Raw genomic sequence first — 14,993 nt, forward strand, 5'->3', positions numbered from 1 at the left:
TAAGGAGATTCTCTTCCTCAGCAGTACTTTCGGCAGTAAGTGGAGGCTTATCATTAAGAAGAGCCATATCCAGTTCAAGTACCCCCAATGTGAACTCAACTTGCTCTTTCCATTCTAAGAAGTTGGTTGCATTGAGCTTAGTGACAGAGCATGCGAATTTAGATTGGTAGGTATGATAACTGCAAATAGAAATACAATAAGGCTTTTAATTAAAACAACACGTGTATGAATATATACGACATAAAATTTAGGTGCTCCTGTGGGTAGTCACCATAATTTCTACACATTATACCATATAAGGTCGTCATATTCAAGGTGATAAAAAAAAAATTGAGTGATGTTTCTCCTAATTAATATCTGTGGATATCCTTGGTCTACGTGCGAACAAAACACTCATTAATTATTGTTTGGACGTATGAATATAATCCGCCTATGGGCTATTAAAAGCTTCATGCGTTTGAACAATATGTAGTTTAAACATCATGATGGTACTACTGGGGCCAAAATTCAGTGTTTAATAGTTAGGGTCCCGGTTAACATGGCGAGACTGGACCCGGTCATTATGGGTCAAATCTATCCCTATTTAATCAATTCAGGTTCGCTCTAGTGCGTAAGGGTCAAACCATACCCAATTCATTAATGGGCTGGGCTTTGGGTTAAAAACAATTTTACATCATAACAATAATTTCATTCCTTAAAAGGTAGATGATGTCATGAAACATCATGTCTTCTTCCTCAACTATAAGAAACTAATAAAAAATCATAGTGGGTCAAAATTGCAAATGTTGAAACCCAAAGGAATCTTAATGAGTTGATGATATCTTAATGATATCAACACCTTCTTCCATTCAATAAAGGGAACGAAAGTAGACCACAACGCCCATTAGTAGGATTTTAATCTTCAACCCAAAATATAATGCACATGAACCTCCCAAAAACAGATAGTAACCAAACTTTAATCCGTACGAAAGAATACTACAACTTTCAACTTTGCAAAATATATGATCATCATCAAAACGGAAGACTTTAATATGCATGTGTGATAACGTAAAATTGAAATAGTTTTACTCATGAATAAACGATGAAACTTAAACGCAAGTAAAACTAAAATTGAATTCATGTGTGTTTATTTATCAAAGATTATTCTACTATCGATTCTATCGAAATAGAGTAGAGTAAAAGATTCGTCTAGTTCGTTAGTATTCAATATTTTCTACGACTATCGGTCTATCCAAAGTTAATGAGAGTTTTACAAAGGGAATTATACTACGATGTGAATTCAAATAACAAGATACGCTAATTCAAACTACGAATTTTCTAAATTGACTATATGATAAGGAATTAGGGGGAGTTGATTCCACCTTAACTCGACTTAATCAACTAACAAAGATTCGTCGTGATCCAAATTTCCATGCTTTTGCATATCAAAATGGTAATTCTAATCCCTAATTATACATGACAATCTTTACCAATTAATAACTAGCATGTGAAGCAACCAAACCCATTCTCATGGTGAACTAATTACTTTTTAGAATTGAATAGATTATCACGACGATTTCTAAGTTAACAAAGATCAAGCTTCATCAAGGCTTCTTCAACCCCCTCTAATAGAGGTTTAGCCTAGAATCATTATGCTATCATTTCCAATCAAAATTGAACAAGACATAATATAAATATTCTAACTTTATTAATATAAAAAATTTAATCAATCCATTCAAAACTAAATCAACAACCACTAAAATGATTTAACAACTAAAACTGAATTTAGATCTAAGTAATTTAATAACAAAAACCGAAATTATGAAGAACTCACTATTTTTATTAATCTAATTAAGAATTAACAATCATTCAATAATCTAAATTAAAACAAGGTAATAGAAAACTAATTAATTTAATGTAAAAACTAGATCTAAAATTATTCTCTAATGGCTACTTGCTACCTAACCTAATTGATACTTAAGAGTTAAGTCTTGTATCTTGAAAAGGAGAAGACCAGATCCACAATTTCGTGCATAGGCTGAGGAGCCATGTTTCGGGCTAGAAAATCGAGCCCAAAACCCAATTTATTCAGTCCACAGACCCCTTTCTAGCCGAATTTAACTTCATCAGACTTTTCATTTACTTATGCTCCTCTGATTGGGTCAAGGCTTGGACCATTGGAAAGCTCTTTCCGAGCCGGTCGTTTTGACATAAGGTAGGCCCAATTTCGAGGTCTGAGTTCAAAGATATGGCCTTTGAAAATTCTCTGTCGACTTTTTGTCGCGTTGTTTATGCCGCGTTGACTTTGACTTTTCAGCTTTGGACGGGATTTAAAAGGCTTTTTTTTTGAATCTTGGCCTTTAATCACAGAACTTCTTAGCAACCAACCCTTGCTCTTTTATCTCGCCAAAGTGACACATTTCTGCATTAATTGACTCCAATGCTCGAAATACATAAAAACACGCATCAAAGATTAACTTCTTATATATTACTCCATAATTGGTCTAAAAGTATTATTGTTAGGGAGTTAAAACTACAGTTTTGGGCTCTTATCAAACCACCCCCAAACAGCATTTTGCTTATTGATAAGAGCCTAAAACTGTAGTTTTAACCCTATAACAGTCATACTTTTAGACCAATTATGTGAGTAATAATTAAGAGTTAATACTGATTACGTGTTTTTATGCATTTCAGGCTTCAAAGTCCATTATGTGCAGAAATGTGCCACTTTAGCGAGATAAAGGAGCAAAGATCGGTTACTAAGGATTTCCGTGACTAAAGGCCAAGATTCAAGAAGACAAAGCCTTTCTAAAGCCCGATCAAAAGCTGAAAAGTCGACGCGTAAACATCACACAAGTCAACAAAACTTCCAAGGCCGTATCTTTGGACTCGCACTCGAATGGGGCCTACCTTATGTCAAAACGACCGCTCGAAAGAGCTTTCCAATGGTCCAAGCTTTGACCCAATCAGAGGAGCAAAAGTGGACGAAAAGTCTGTTGAAGCCAACTGCATTTGAAGAGGCCTTTTTTTCGAAGAATTGGGTTTTGGGCCCGATTCTCTGGCCCAAAACATGGCTCCAAGCCCATGCACGATTTTTGGATCTGAAAGTATAAAAACAAAAGCTTAGCTCTTTGTTAATGGTAGATAGTTAATGGTAGCTAGTTAGACCTAAAAATATATAGAATTCTAGATCTAGTTTTCAGTAGATTAATTAAGTTTAGTTCCATTTCAATTCTTGTTTTAGATTAAACTCTTAGAATCATTATTCTTAATTAGTTTGATTAATAAATTAGCTAGTTTGTCAATTTCGATTCTTGTCATTTACAACTGTGTAGATCTAATTTCCCTTATTACGTAGATAGCTAGACTTAGATTAGTTAGATTATTAATTTAGTATTTGAATTATTGTTTTATTATTCATTAGATTAATAAAATAGTGTCACTACTAAAAGGTGAGATATTAGAGTTTTTACTTCGGTTTTCTAGGAAAAAACAACCGAGGTAAAATCCACTGAGGTAATAGAGTTCTATAAAACCGAGATAATAAGCTACAAAATTATCTCAGAAATCTGACATCTTATTTAAATATATTATCTGGGTTTTCTAAATAAAACCGATATAATATAGAATAAAACCGAGATAAATTGTTGATTGAAACCAATTAGTATAGAAGAAAACTGAGATGTTTTTTTATTAAAACTGAGATAATATCAAAAAATAACCGTGATAAATTCTTTTGGAAAAAGAGATTGTTGGACAACCTTTTATCTCACCCTTTGTCATTTTTTATCATTTTTTGCTGGTATTGCTCATGACAATTAACCAGAAAATAAAAACCTGTCCCAAACCACCACATTCCCTTTTATATTCATAAACATCAACACCAATTAACAATTCCCTTTCATATTCATAAACAACACCAACACCAATTAACAAAAGCAACCCAACATAAGTAAATTATTTGAAAAACTTATTTCATTAAGATAAGAAAGAACAATGTCGAACATGATCTTAACTTTCAAAGAGTACTAGTGATCAGTCATTTATTTATAGAAACTCAAATATTGTATCAACTACTATTCTTCGAACTATAATAAGACATTTTTTTAACCTTTCTCTATATAGTTAAGAACTGAGACAAATGGTTCCTGCTGAATTTCCTTCTTACAGATGGTTCCTGCTGAATTTCCTACTAAAAAAAAATTTGAGAATCCAAAGAATATCTCCACGCTCTGGAGCAGAACGCTTGGCAACCGAGGACTCAACTTGAAGTGCATCTTTAGTGGAGGCCCCTACCTTAACAGAATTATTTGATTGCTCAAGGACATCATTACTATGTGTGTCATTGGAAACTATCTCACCCTAATGAAGCTCTGGTAGGATAGATGCAGGGTCCTCACATTGCTTAATCGCACAATCTGTAATCAATTCAGAGATTTTTATACTTACCCAGATACCGAAGGTGCTATAGGAGAATGTTCGTCCTCTATATATGGGTTGTCGGGTCCAACAAGGCCCTAGCTTCCTCTTCGTCCCAACCGAAAAACAACATATGAAGCCCCCGCTTCCTCCCAACTAGTACTAGGCTTAGCATCGAGCCATGAGTCTCTTCAAGAGAGAAGCCCATGTCCGTGTCGTAAGAAGGGTAAATTCAGCTCCAACCGCGATGCTTCGTTAAAGAACTCAGCGAAGCATCGCCGTTTGAAGTTAACTTCGTCTGTTCGGGTTTGGCGTTCTTCCTTCTTGGATTCTTTGAAGGAATCATCGCTTTTTTTACTACTCGAACTTCGTTTCGAGGAGGAGGAGCGGTTGAGTAGGAGGCATGGATTGTGTTTCTTTGTTTGATGTAGTTCATCAATCTATATAATTAAGTAAATATGTAACGATCAAGTAAAAATGTAGTTGCTCCAGTTCAATAGTCAATGATGTGGAACAATTCATAAGACTAAGAAATCCAAGACGAAGAGTGAAGGTAAACTCACGCCTTGCATTTCGTGCATATCTACTAGTTATCTCTCTCGTGAATTGTGCCAACACCGCTATCTTGAGAACAAATGTGAGAATGAACTTATCTATACAGGATAGAAGGAGTGCCTACAAAAAAAAAATTTAACCTCTCTATACTCGGTTTCAAACTTGGATAGTTCCACCCTTTTAGTCAAGATTCGAGCTTCCACAAACTTTGAAGTTTATCATTTTTTCTTCCGAAAAGGTCCAAAGACAAAGAACTTCTATTACGTAGCTTGCACTTTTAAAGAAGTTGTCACCGCATACAAAGTAATAAGGACCGAAGATTTCAGATACCATTCCAAAAGATTAAGAAAAACGGCCGAAGGCTAAGAATACGCATTACAACGCTTCAATCCAAAAGTACCATTTCCCAAAGATCAAGTAAGCGTAACCGACCATAAACGAAAAATACATGGGTGCCTCGCTTTTTTAGCTCGGATATTTCACATGGCTGAAATCCGTCCAATTTTTTAAGGAAAGCAAGATCGGGATCTTTGTTGCTTCCACCGAATTGATTTGCTTGATCCAACCGTAAACAGAAAACCAAGAAAATACATCCCACCGGTGAGGTACATTTTCCTATTTTTGCGCTCCTCCTCCCTGCAATGCCAGGGCTTAATCCACCGTTATCCTCCAGTTCAAAATACAATAGCTTAAACTTGCTCTTGTCCGATGATTGGACTCGGCTGACAAGGCCTTCTTTGTGCTTTTGTTCGGTTATGTCGATTGAGAATAAAAGTGAGCACACTGTTTCTCAACCTTCTTAGAACAAGATTGTCCCAAATTCAGGAAGTGGATGAACAGCATGTCTTGTGACTCAAAATTAGCAAGGAATACCAAATGACTTGAGTAAATAAAGAAAGTAAGGTAAAGACTAGAACACAGTATAAGATGGGTTGCGAAAATTTGAAAACATGCAACTTAACACAACATATGACCTTCAATAGACTGGAACGGTGGAAGATGTCTTGTAAAGTAAAACTTAGATAGGTGGAATATACTGAATTAAAGACCACATGAGGAGAAATCACATCATTCAAACATAGAGAAATTTGATAACAAGTAAAACTTGCCTTTTTCTCAAGTTCCGACAAATAGTTTTCAAAAAGATCCTCGCGATCTCTAGGACGTTCAATAGCCTTGAATCGCTCGTCATCCTCAAACATGGATATTGCTTTGCTAGATAATAATGAAACAATTCATATAGAGCGTTAGAAGTGACATTACATTTAAATAGTACTGCTTATACCGCCTCAAAATACTTAATAACAAAGATGAAATACGTTGAAAGGTTTCAATTTTATAGCAAACTTTACTATTAACACGAAAAATCAGTGCTACTTAAGAGAGAAGACAAACCTCCATCTTGTAGACGATGTTAGTTCTTTGGACTCCTGTCAAGCAAAAGTATCAATTAGTTTCCCATCTTATTGTTGAAAATAATAGATTTGAGAGTACTATCCGTCTTACTTCTAGCATTTTCGTGAATTCTTCTCGAGACTTTTTTTGTTTAATGCGTCTTTCCTCGGCTTCCTGTTTTTTCCTTTGACCCAAGTACTAAAATACAAAAAGTACAAGTAATTACGATATCACTGATGATGAGAAACAAAGAGAAGCGTAGAAGAAAAAGAAAATGAAGAACCATCATTGTGAAGGCTTACCTCATTAAATGCTTGCTTTTTTTCTCCAAGTGTTCTCAAAGCTGCATATCTTTTGTCATTAAATATTTTTTTTACAAAATCTTTGAACAACAAAGATCATTTTAATTTGGTGGACAAAATTTGATTACCCGGGCCATAATTTTCGTGATGAAGTTCTCTTGCTACAATGTAATATGATCCGTAAGTGCAGGTGCAAGTCATCTCAACTGCAGTTTTCCCGATGGCGACCACCGATTACCTCTTTGGCGAAACACAATAAGAATCTCTCGTGGTAACTTCACTTCAAGAAACACGAATCATACCATAAGCCCTTGTGGGGCTGCTGCTGCAGATGCCTGGCGCTTGGGCTTCTCAACCACAATGGCTTGTGTAGTCGAACCATCCCCCGCCACGAAGTTGCATTCGCAAAGCACACCTTGTCACCTTTTTTCGGGTCAATTACCCTGTGAATGAATTAAGTTCTCGTGACTTATCCGTCATTGCATTATATCCAATCTCCCATTCTCCCGCTTTTATTTTCTCAACAACTACCTCTCCTTCAACACCGGCATTGTGGGCTATTAAAGATGCGGGGAGCTACAAGTGCCTTTTGCACAATGTCCGCACCTAGCCATTCATCGGCATCATCAAATTTTTCCTTAATTGCAGGAACAAACATTGATAGGTGAACCAATGCAAAGACAACCACCGTGAACGATCCCTTCCTCTATGGCAGCAAAAGTTGCATTCTTTGCATCCTCAATCCGGAGCTTACGATCCTCAAGCTCGGTTCAGAAGTAAAGCACCCACCTTTATAACTGCAACTCCACCGACAACTTGGCAATTCTCGGCCGACTTCGAGAATCATACACGAATCCGTCTCGGACAACTCCCTATTTATCCGACCTATTCTAGCGTGGATCTCATCTTTTGACGCAAAGATCTCGCAATTATTGTGGTTGAATCCTTGCCGATGGTCACCTTTCTCGCAATTCCAAGCTGCTCAACTTCAGTATTTTCTATCATCAAGCCCGGATCACCGGCTTGGAACTCAGCTCTGTTAGAATGGCAATATCTTGAAGAAGAGCCTTTCGCCTCACCAAAACACGGTGCTTTTATTGCAGCTACATTGATGATACCCTCGAAGCTTGTTCACAACAAGGGTAGTCAAAGCCTCCCGGTGACATCTTCAGCAATAATAAGTAGTGGAGATCGCGAATTGGGTTGTCTTCTCCAACAAAGGAATTATATCTTTTATCGATGAAATCTTTTGATCGTCACCAAAACCTTTGCATTTTCAAACTCAAAGAATCAACTTCTCCGGATTTGTCACAAATTGTGGGGAGATATACCCTCGGTCAATCTCCATTCCTTCTTCGACATCAACTGTTGTCTCAAAGGATAATGAAGACTCAATAGACAAAACACCATCAGCCCTAACCTTATCAATAGCATCGGCAATCATGATACCAATATCCTCATCATTTCCAGCAGAGATAGTGGCAGCAGCTTTTACGTCATCACGACCTTCGATGGACCTTGCTTTCTTCTCTAGCTCTGCCACTAGACCCTCAGATAGTCTTATCAATTCCTTTCTTAATCGAGACGGATTTGCACTCAGATGTAACACTCAACAACCCTAATTTAATGATTTCTCGTGCAAGAACAGATCTTTGTCGTTGTCCCATCACCGGTGAGTCATTTGTTTTACTTGCAACCTTTTGTCGAAGGAGTAGTCAGGTTACATACAATGCTAAAAAAAAACTACCAATAATACATATAGCATACATGTTGAACACAATAACTAAATTTTAAAGTTCGATCATCACGCGGACAAGCCAAACACCAAGCAAATCAAATCATTATTATGCTCATAATCGCTTATGCCTCATCGGCTCATCCTACTATAGTGAGAAACATGAACATTAGTTCAAAAATATATAGTGTTCAGTGATCATCGGTATTGCTTTCATGATCATAAACTATAATGAGTAGAAAAGTTAAAAAGGGCAACACACAAGAGCAGGATCTGCAGGAGCAAAGTTGGTATATATCCGAGATGTCCAACAAGATATTTAGAAAAATGTGAATCGTTATGATGACAAGTGCTCACCCTAAATAGAGGGTGACAACCGACAACCCGTGAAGACGGAAAATACAAATGTTACAGTGAGTCTCTCTCCCACAGAAATTCTAACTCCATCAAAGTAAGTACATAAAATTGGAATTACGTGGAACTTTTCAATAATTCCAAATTGTAAAACTCATTAAATATTAGTTTTAATCTCAATTCCTCAACAAAAACAAAAAAAAAAAAAAGTCCCGGAATTATAATTTCAGTTACTATTCATAGTAAAATCTCGAATGCGGACCTATATGTTTTTCTCTTAATCCTATATCTGCAAAAAAAAACACTTTCGGCTCTTAAACCAAGCACGCAAAACAAGCATTTTCTTCAACTTTTAAATGTGAAAAGAGCCATTTCTACTTTCGGATAGAATATTAATGATGGCTAATGATTTCAAGTTTCAGCAAGCAGGAGAGCATAATCAACTGTAAGATGGTTTTCTCGTTCATAAAAAACGAAGGGTGGTATCTTTGATGAAATCATTTGCCCAAAGCGTAAAACACTATATAATTTCTCTACAAATTTGATTACACACATCAATGCCTCCTGCATAAAACTCAAAAAAAAAAATCAAAAGAAAGGAGAAGGGCCAAAATATATGCTAATAATAACAACCAAGCGTCTTGTCAAAACAAAATAATTATGTGTACGTTTTTTGGGAAAAGGGGAAATATAGGAGAGAAGATTTTAACAAGACAACTAGAAAATCGAGGGTGATTTAGACATAACAAATCATGATGCCAACAAACGAAAGCATCTAAAGAAAGAATATCCTACCTCCCTTATGAGAGCCGCACGCCGGCATTTTCCATAGGATCGCAAGTTCAATTGCCGAGCAATTGTTACCCGATCATTCACCACTTTTGGGCTACCATATTCATCCAACACAACATTCCTTCCTTCAAAATATACAAGAAAGATAGCATAAACAAGAATTTTGAGACCAATGAATGGTATTACTAAAAGAAGATGTATATCTGTATAGAACCGAGTGGACATAAGCAAACCAAACTAAAACATTTTCTATAAGGTCATGTTCTCATTATATACCTCTTAAGCATATATCTATCACAAAACAGAACAATCGGATATAAATGATATACCTCTAGGACCAAGGGTAACACCAACGGCATCAGCAAGCTTATCAATTCCCAAACCAAGAGTTGTCCTTGAAGCCTAACCAAAAGCAATTTCCTTAGCATTTGCACGCATAACAAAACTGGGTTGCTTTTCTCATGAAAATAAATGGTCTACAATTGAGCTTACGCCTCGATTTGTCCTATTACTAAGGCTTCCCCGAAGTTAGGAATTGGAGGATGGATGAAGTGGTGAGGGCATTAGCGAGGCGCCATCTTCTTTTTTTTAACAAAAAAGCAAATCAAGTTGAGGCAGGATGACTAATTTAACCTCCTCGGATCCAATTTGTTTTAACAAGGAATGAATAGTCGATGGAAAACTGCAAATCGGTTTATAAAGGTTAGGCACTAACTTATTTATACATGAATTTTCAAAAATCTGACTAGTTTTGAACACTATATAATCTCCTAGCTTAATCTAAGATAATTTTAGTACTTGAAAACCCAGAAGAGTTGTTAAACTGCTGTGGAGTTGAAATGGGTAGTGGAACTTGAATTGTTTCTAAGTCGTTGGTGCGAGAGGTGAAGAGGGCAAAATACACGGATAGTGGAGAGCGAGATAGCTGGATTAAAAATACACGAAGAGATATATAGTGGAGATCGAGCGAGATCTTTAGCGAGATAGTTGGGATTAAAAATAAATGAAGAGATAGTAGAGAGCGAGATACTTGGGATTAGAATGGCAGTTGCCATTATGGTGAGTTCGTGAATGATATTCCTGATCGAGATAGAGAGTACTGTAGAGCGGGAGTTCAATTTTTTTTGGACTTCTATTTTTTTTGGGATTTCTGTTTTCTTTAATTTATTCCGAGATATTTGGTATAATAGCTATTATATCATTTTAGTGCCGAGATATTTGATATAATAGCTATTATATCATTTTAGTGCCGAGATATTTGGTTTAATATCAATTATATCAGTTCAATGTGAGATAAATTAAATTTCCTATTATATCAGTTTTAGAATGGTGAGATAAATGAAATTTCCTATTATATCCGTTCCACAATGGTGAGATAAATGAAATTTCCTATTATATCAGTTCCTATCCACCAGTGGTAAAATCCATATATTTTATCTCGGTTAAGTAAGAGGCGAGATAACAGATTTATACTCAGAGTTAGCACCTAAATTACAGGACATATTATCTCATTTACAGGACATATTATCTCTCTTATCAGCAGAACCGAGATAAGGCTAATTTTAGAACCGAGATAAAGACCCTTTTTTTTAGTAGTGTGTTCTCCATAATCTAGTTTCATTTCCATTAATTGTTTAATTTCAATTCGTAGATTTAATTATTTGTCATTATTAGTTTAATCCAAATTATTGCATTAGTAGTTTTGAATTGGGTTTAAACAAGCAAAGTTTCAATCTTTATATCATGTCTTGTTTGAATTCCATTGGGAATGATAGCGTGATGATTCTCGGCTAAACCTCCATTGAGGGGGTTGAGAAACCTTGATGAAAGCTTGATTCCGATTATCGTAGAGTCGTCGTAATTTCATTTCCACTCTAGAAATGATTAGTTCACCATGAGAATGGGTTTAATCGTTCACATACTAATTATGAATTGGTAGAAATGCCATGTGTAATTAGGGATTAGGAGTAATCATATTGTTCTCGCTCGGCGATTCAATTCGATTACTGACGATTAAATCGTTAGTAGGATTAAGTCGAAGTTAAAGGTGGAATCAATCCCCCTCTAACTCCTTATCATAGAATCAACATAGCATTCCCATAGTTGTTCAAATAGTCGACTAGTTGCATCTTGTGGGTAGTTGCATCGTAGTCTAGTTGCCATTTCGTAAATCTCTCATTAGACTTTAGTTAAGTTTACTTATACGTAGAGAGCACAGGATGCGGAAGGATTAGGAGTGGAATGAATCACTCTACTCCACTATATCTCAGAGGATTGAGAGTAGAAATCTTTGATAAACTAGGAACATAACATAGTTTTAGTTTACTTACGTTTTGAGTTTCATTGTTCATTTCGTAGGTAAACTTATATCAATTTTATATTTTATCACTTATCCTCAAACAAATATGAGAAATTAGCATAAGTGACCAAATGGAGTTCTATCTAATCTCGTTTTGCCGAGTGCGATTGCATTGACCATATGCAACTTAACAAGGCCTTAAACCACTAGGAATTCCCTAGTGGACGAGTTATAGTCTCATAAGAGTTTTCCAGTGAAGGTACTCACAAACTTTATCTATACTACAACGACTAAGAAATAAACTATTGTTTCCTTATCTATGTCTCAATTATCTATACATCTCACTAGCAATGAATACAGAATAATCAAGTCGAAACTTAAGCTAATATATGCATAATAATTAATCATCTATGAATAAACATATATACAATGAGTAATACTATGAAATGCACTAGCAGGTCTGTTTCTGAAAACTCGGAATAACGTCCTTAAGTAGGTCCTGACATAAATGTCAAGACAAAAACCACTCTGATTAAGCCCACAACTCATCTGAAACTGTGAACCCTTCATGGGATTTGCATATTGATAAGCTAATATTAAACTGTGAACCCTTATGTGAACTAAAATGTGTTTTTCGGCATGGAGACCACTATTAATAAAATGTGTTTTTTTTTTGTAGCACTAACAATATTGAAAGCCAATAAGTTATTGTACAACATATATCAACATATGAAACCATTGAAACCCACACTAACACATACACACCTACGTACACACATGAACCTTTAAATTCAGTCCATGTACTGACTTCATATACCATGCATTTAGAAAAGAAAAAAATAATCTCAGGCAATAACGATACTTGCACACAAAAGAAAGTTAAGCAAGGAAAATTGGTATAGGTGAGAACGAAATTGATAAAACAAATAATACCTAGATTGAAAAGTCAGGTTTGCACTTGAACCCTCCATTCAGCAGAACGAAAAATGACTTTGATGGTATTGTTCCAGAGAGCTCATTGTGTGAAAGAACCAGACACAGTAATTGTGCAAGCTCACCTAGTCCCTCTGGAATTAAACCATTCATATGATTATTTCCAAGGTCCAGTGTGTCAACACAATGTAATCAGTAAGCTCAGCTTGTATCACCAAATCCCTTTGAAAGAATTCGAACTCAACGACAATCCGAAAGTGAAGTGAGCTTCCCAATCTCCTTGGGAAAGGTCCCATATAACTGATTGTTACGAAGAATAAGCCACCGCAGGTTTACTGCATTACCAATATCAACTGGAAGAGTACAATCGAAACGATTATTAGCAGTGGAATATTCCATCAAATCAGTAGAACTCCATAGACTAAAGTTATTCGAATCTATATCAAGCACCATGAGAGAAATCTTAGAGATGTATGCTCAAGTTATTTAGCACCATTACAACACAAAGTCACAAATTGCAAAACTTGGATTCTATTCCAAGAACCTAAAACTCGTAAGAAAAAGTTGTTCCTGGCAATAGTGTTTGATCTACCTATAACACCAGGCCAAGTCTCCTTGATATATGTAACAAAATCAGTAGGTTAGAGTCCTCCATGCCATCAAAGTCGCATCACTTTTAGTTTCTTGGAAACATCGTTCTGAAAGCAGACGATGTAGTAGATGAATTAACAATAGCCATTTCAATGGCCTAGATTATGTGCACTTTGCCATGAAATTATAAGCAATAGTCAATCCATGAACCTGCACAGCTGTAACCTCAGTGCAATGATTATTGAATATATGCTACAATTAAAAGAATATGGAATAAATCAACCATGGATAACTAATCATAATATAACTTCCCACGAACATGCGTTGATTAACACATTACGATGCACAAATTATGCTTGCAGTGTTACTTGGAGTTCCTAACAGCGATGTTGACACCAGTAATTAAAATAAACAATTCCAAGCAGCCATCACTAACTACTCTGCTACATAAATGTTCAATTAAGTAACTCAATCCAATTGAGATTATACTATATATAGCACTTTTCTTGTCCATTGATTTTCGAATCTAAGGAGTTTTGGGCAAAGTTGACTGGGGATTGTCAAATTCATATCTAACAACAAATCTCCGCGAAAACTTCAGATACACTAATGGTTAGTGGCCCTCTTTATATGATGTTAACTCTAAGTGCAACACCTTTGTTAGCAAAACTTGATAAATTCCATAGACAACCAGTTCCATATTTTGCAATGGGAATATGTACTGATGGAAAAAAATATTGAGAATTGCATTTCCATAATGTTAAAGAAAAATGTAATAGTGCTAATTATAGTCTCGTAGAGGATATAAAACAACATTAACATTGGACTGGATTGAAGGAAAATAAAACCTAATGATAAAAAGCTTCATAAATGATAATCGTACTTTTGCACATGTAAAGAACTTATTTCTTACACACACTCAAATACAACCATTAAAATACCTTGCTCACGTACATATTGCAATTTACTTCGAGCAAGAGTTTCATCCCAAACCTAAGGTTTTCCAAATGAAAATTTCTCTATGAGGAACTTATGTGAGCAAGATTTTCCAAATTTTATTTAAACCACTTTCCTAGGAGACTTAATATGCAAGTTACTCAAAGTTGTTTTCCTAATCAAGAAATCTAAATGTTGTTAAATGAAGTAGCAACAATATAAAAACATATAAAGACATAGAAAAGATTTATTGATTAGTAGACATAAAGATTGATTTTATTGGAAAACATCTATATAACAAAGAATGGTGGAGTGGGTTGACAAATTCCACCTCATAAGGTGATACATGGTTGTGCCACCCTCGAATCATAGCCACTGAAATGTTTTTCTGAGGTGAGTTAACTAGTTTTTTTGGGGTGAGTTTAAAAGTTTTTCTCACCTCACCCACCCCACACAAAAAAGGCATGGATTGGTTTTGGGCTAAACTTTTATGGGCTGTTGGGCTCAGGAAACATGAGTAGGGGAGAGGGGGATGACGTCGGGCCAAAGCGTATATCTGATATGTGTGTTAAAAGGCGGATGCTTTCGAGGGGGAGGGGTGCGATATCGTGCCCGTGAGGGGGCAGATCGTGTCGAGAGGAACGAAAGCGTGTATATATGTCGTCGATGCGATACGACATAAATACTAGTATAAAGACATAGA

At 35.9% G+C, this 14,993-nt stretch overlaps 1 long non-coding RNA gene and 2 pseudogenes across 1 annotated transcript; all 3 read right to left on the bottom strand.

Moving 5' to 3' along the window:
* Positions 1-4,589: 4,589 nt before the first annotated feature.
* Positions 4,590-5,796, bottom strand: LOC147509400 (chaperone protein dnaJ 16-like; annotated as a pseudogene).
* Positions 5,797-5,806: 10 nt separating this feature from the next.
* Positions 5,807-6,557, bottom strand: LOC147509401 (uncharacterized). Its single transcript, XR_015216552.1, has 3 exons — positions 6,460-6,557; positions 6,349-6,383; positions 5,807-6,168 (listed from the first exon to the last, which is right to left on the bottom strand). It is a non-coding gene; the product is annotated as an uncharacterized LOC147509401 (long non-coding RNA).
* A 343-nt stretch (positions 6,558-6,900) lies between these two features.
* On the bottom strand, positions 6,901-13,216 carry LOC147509402 (ruBisCO large subunit-binding protein subunit alpha-like; annotated as a pseudogene).
* Between the last annotated feature and the right edge of the window lie 1,777 nt (positions 13,217-14,993).

Source organism: Coptis chinensis, chromosome 3, assembly GCF_015680905.1.
Source record: "Coptis chinensis isolate HL-2020 chromosome 3, ASM1568090v1, whole genome shotgun sequence".
Classification (NCBI taxonomy): domain Eukaryota; kingdom Viridiplantae; phylum Streptophyta; class Magnoliopsida; order Ranunculales; family Ranunculaceae; genus Coptis; species Coptis chinensis.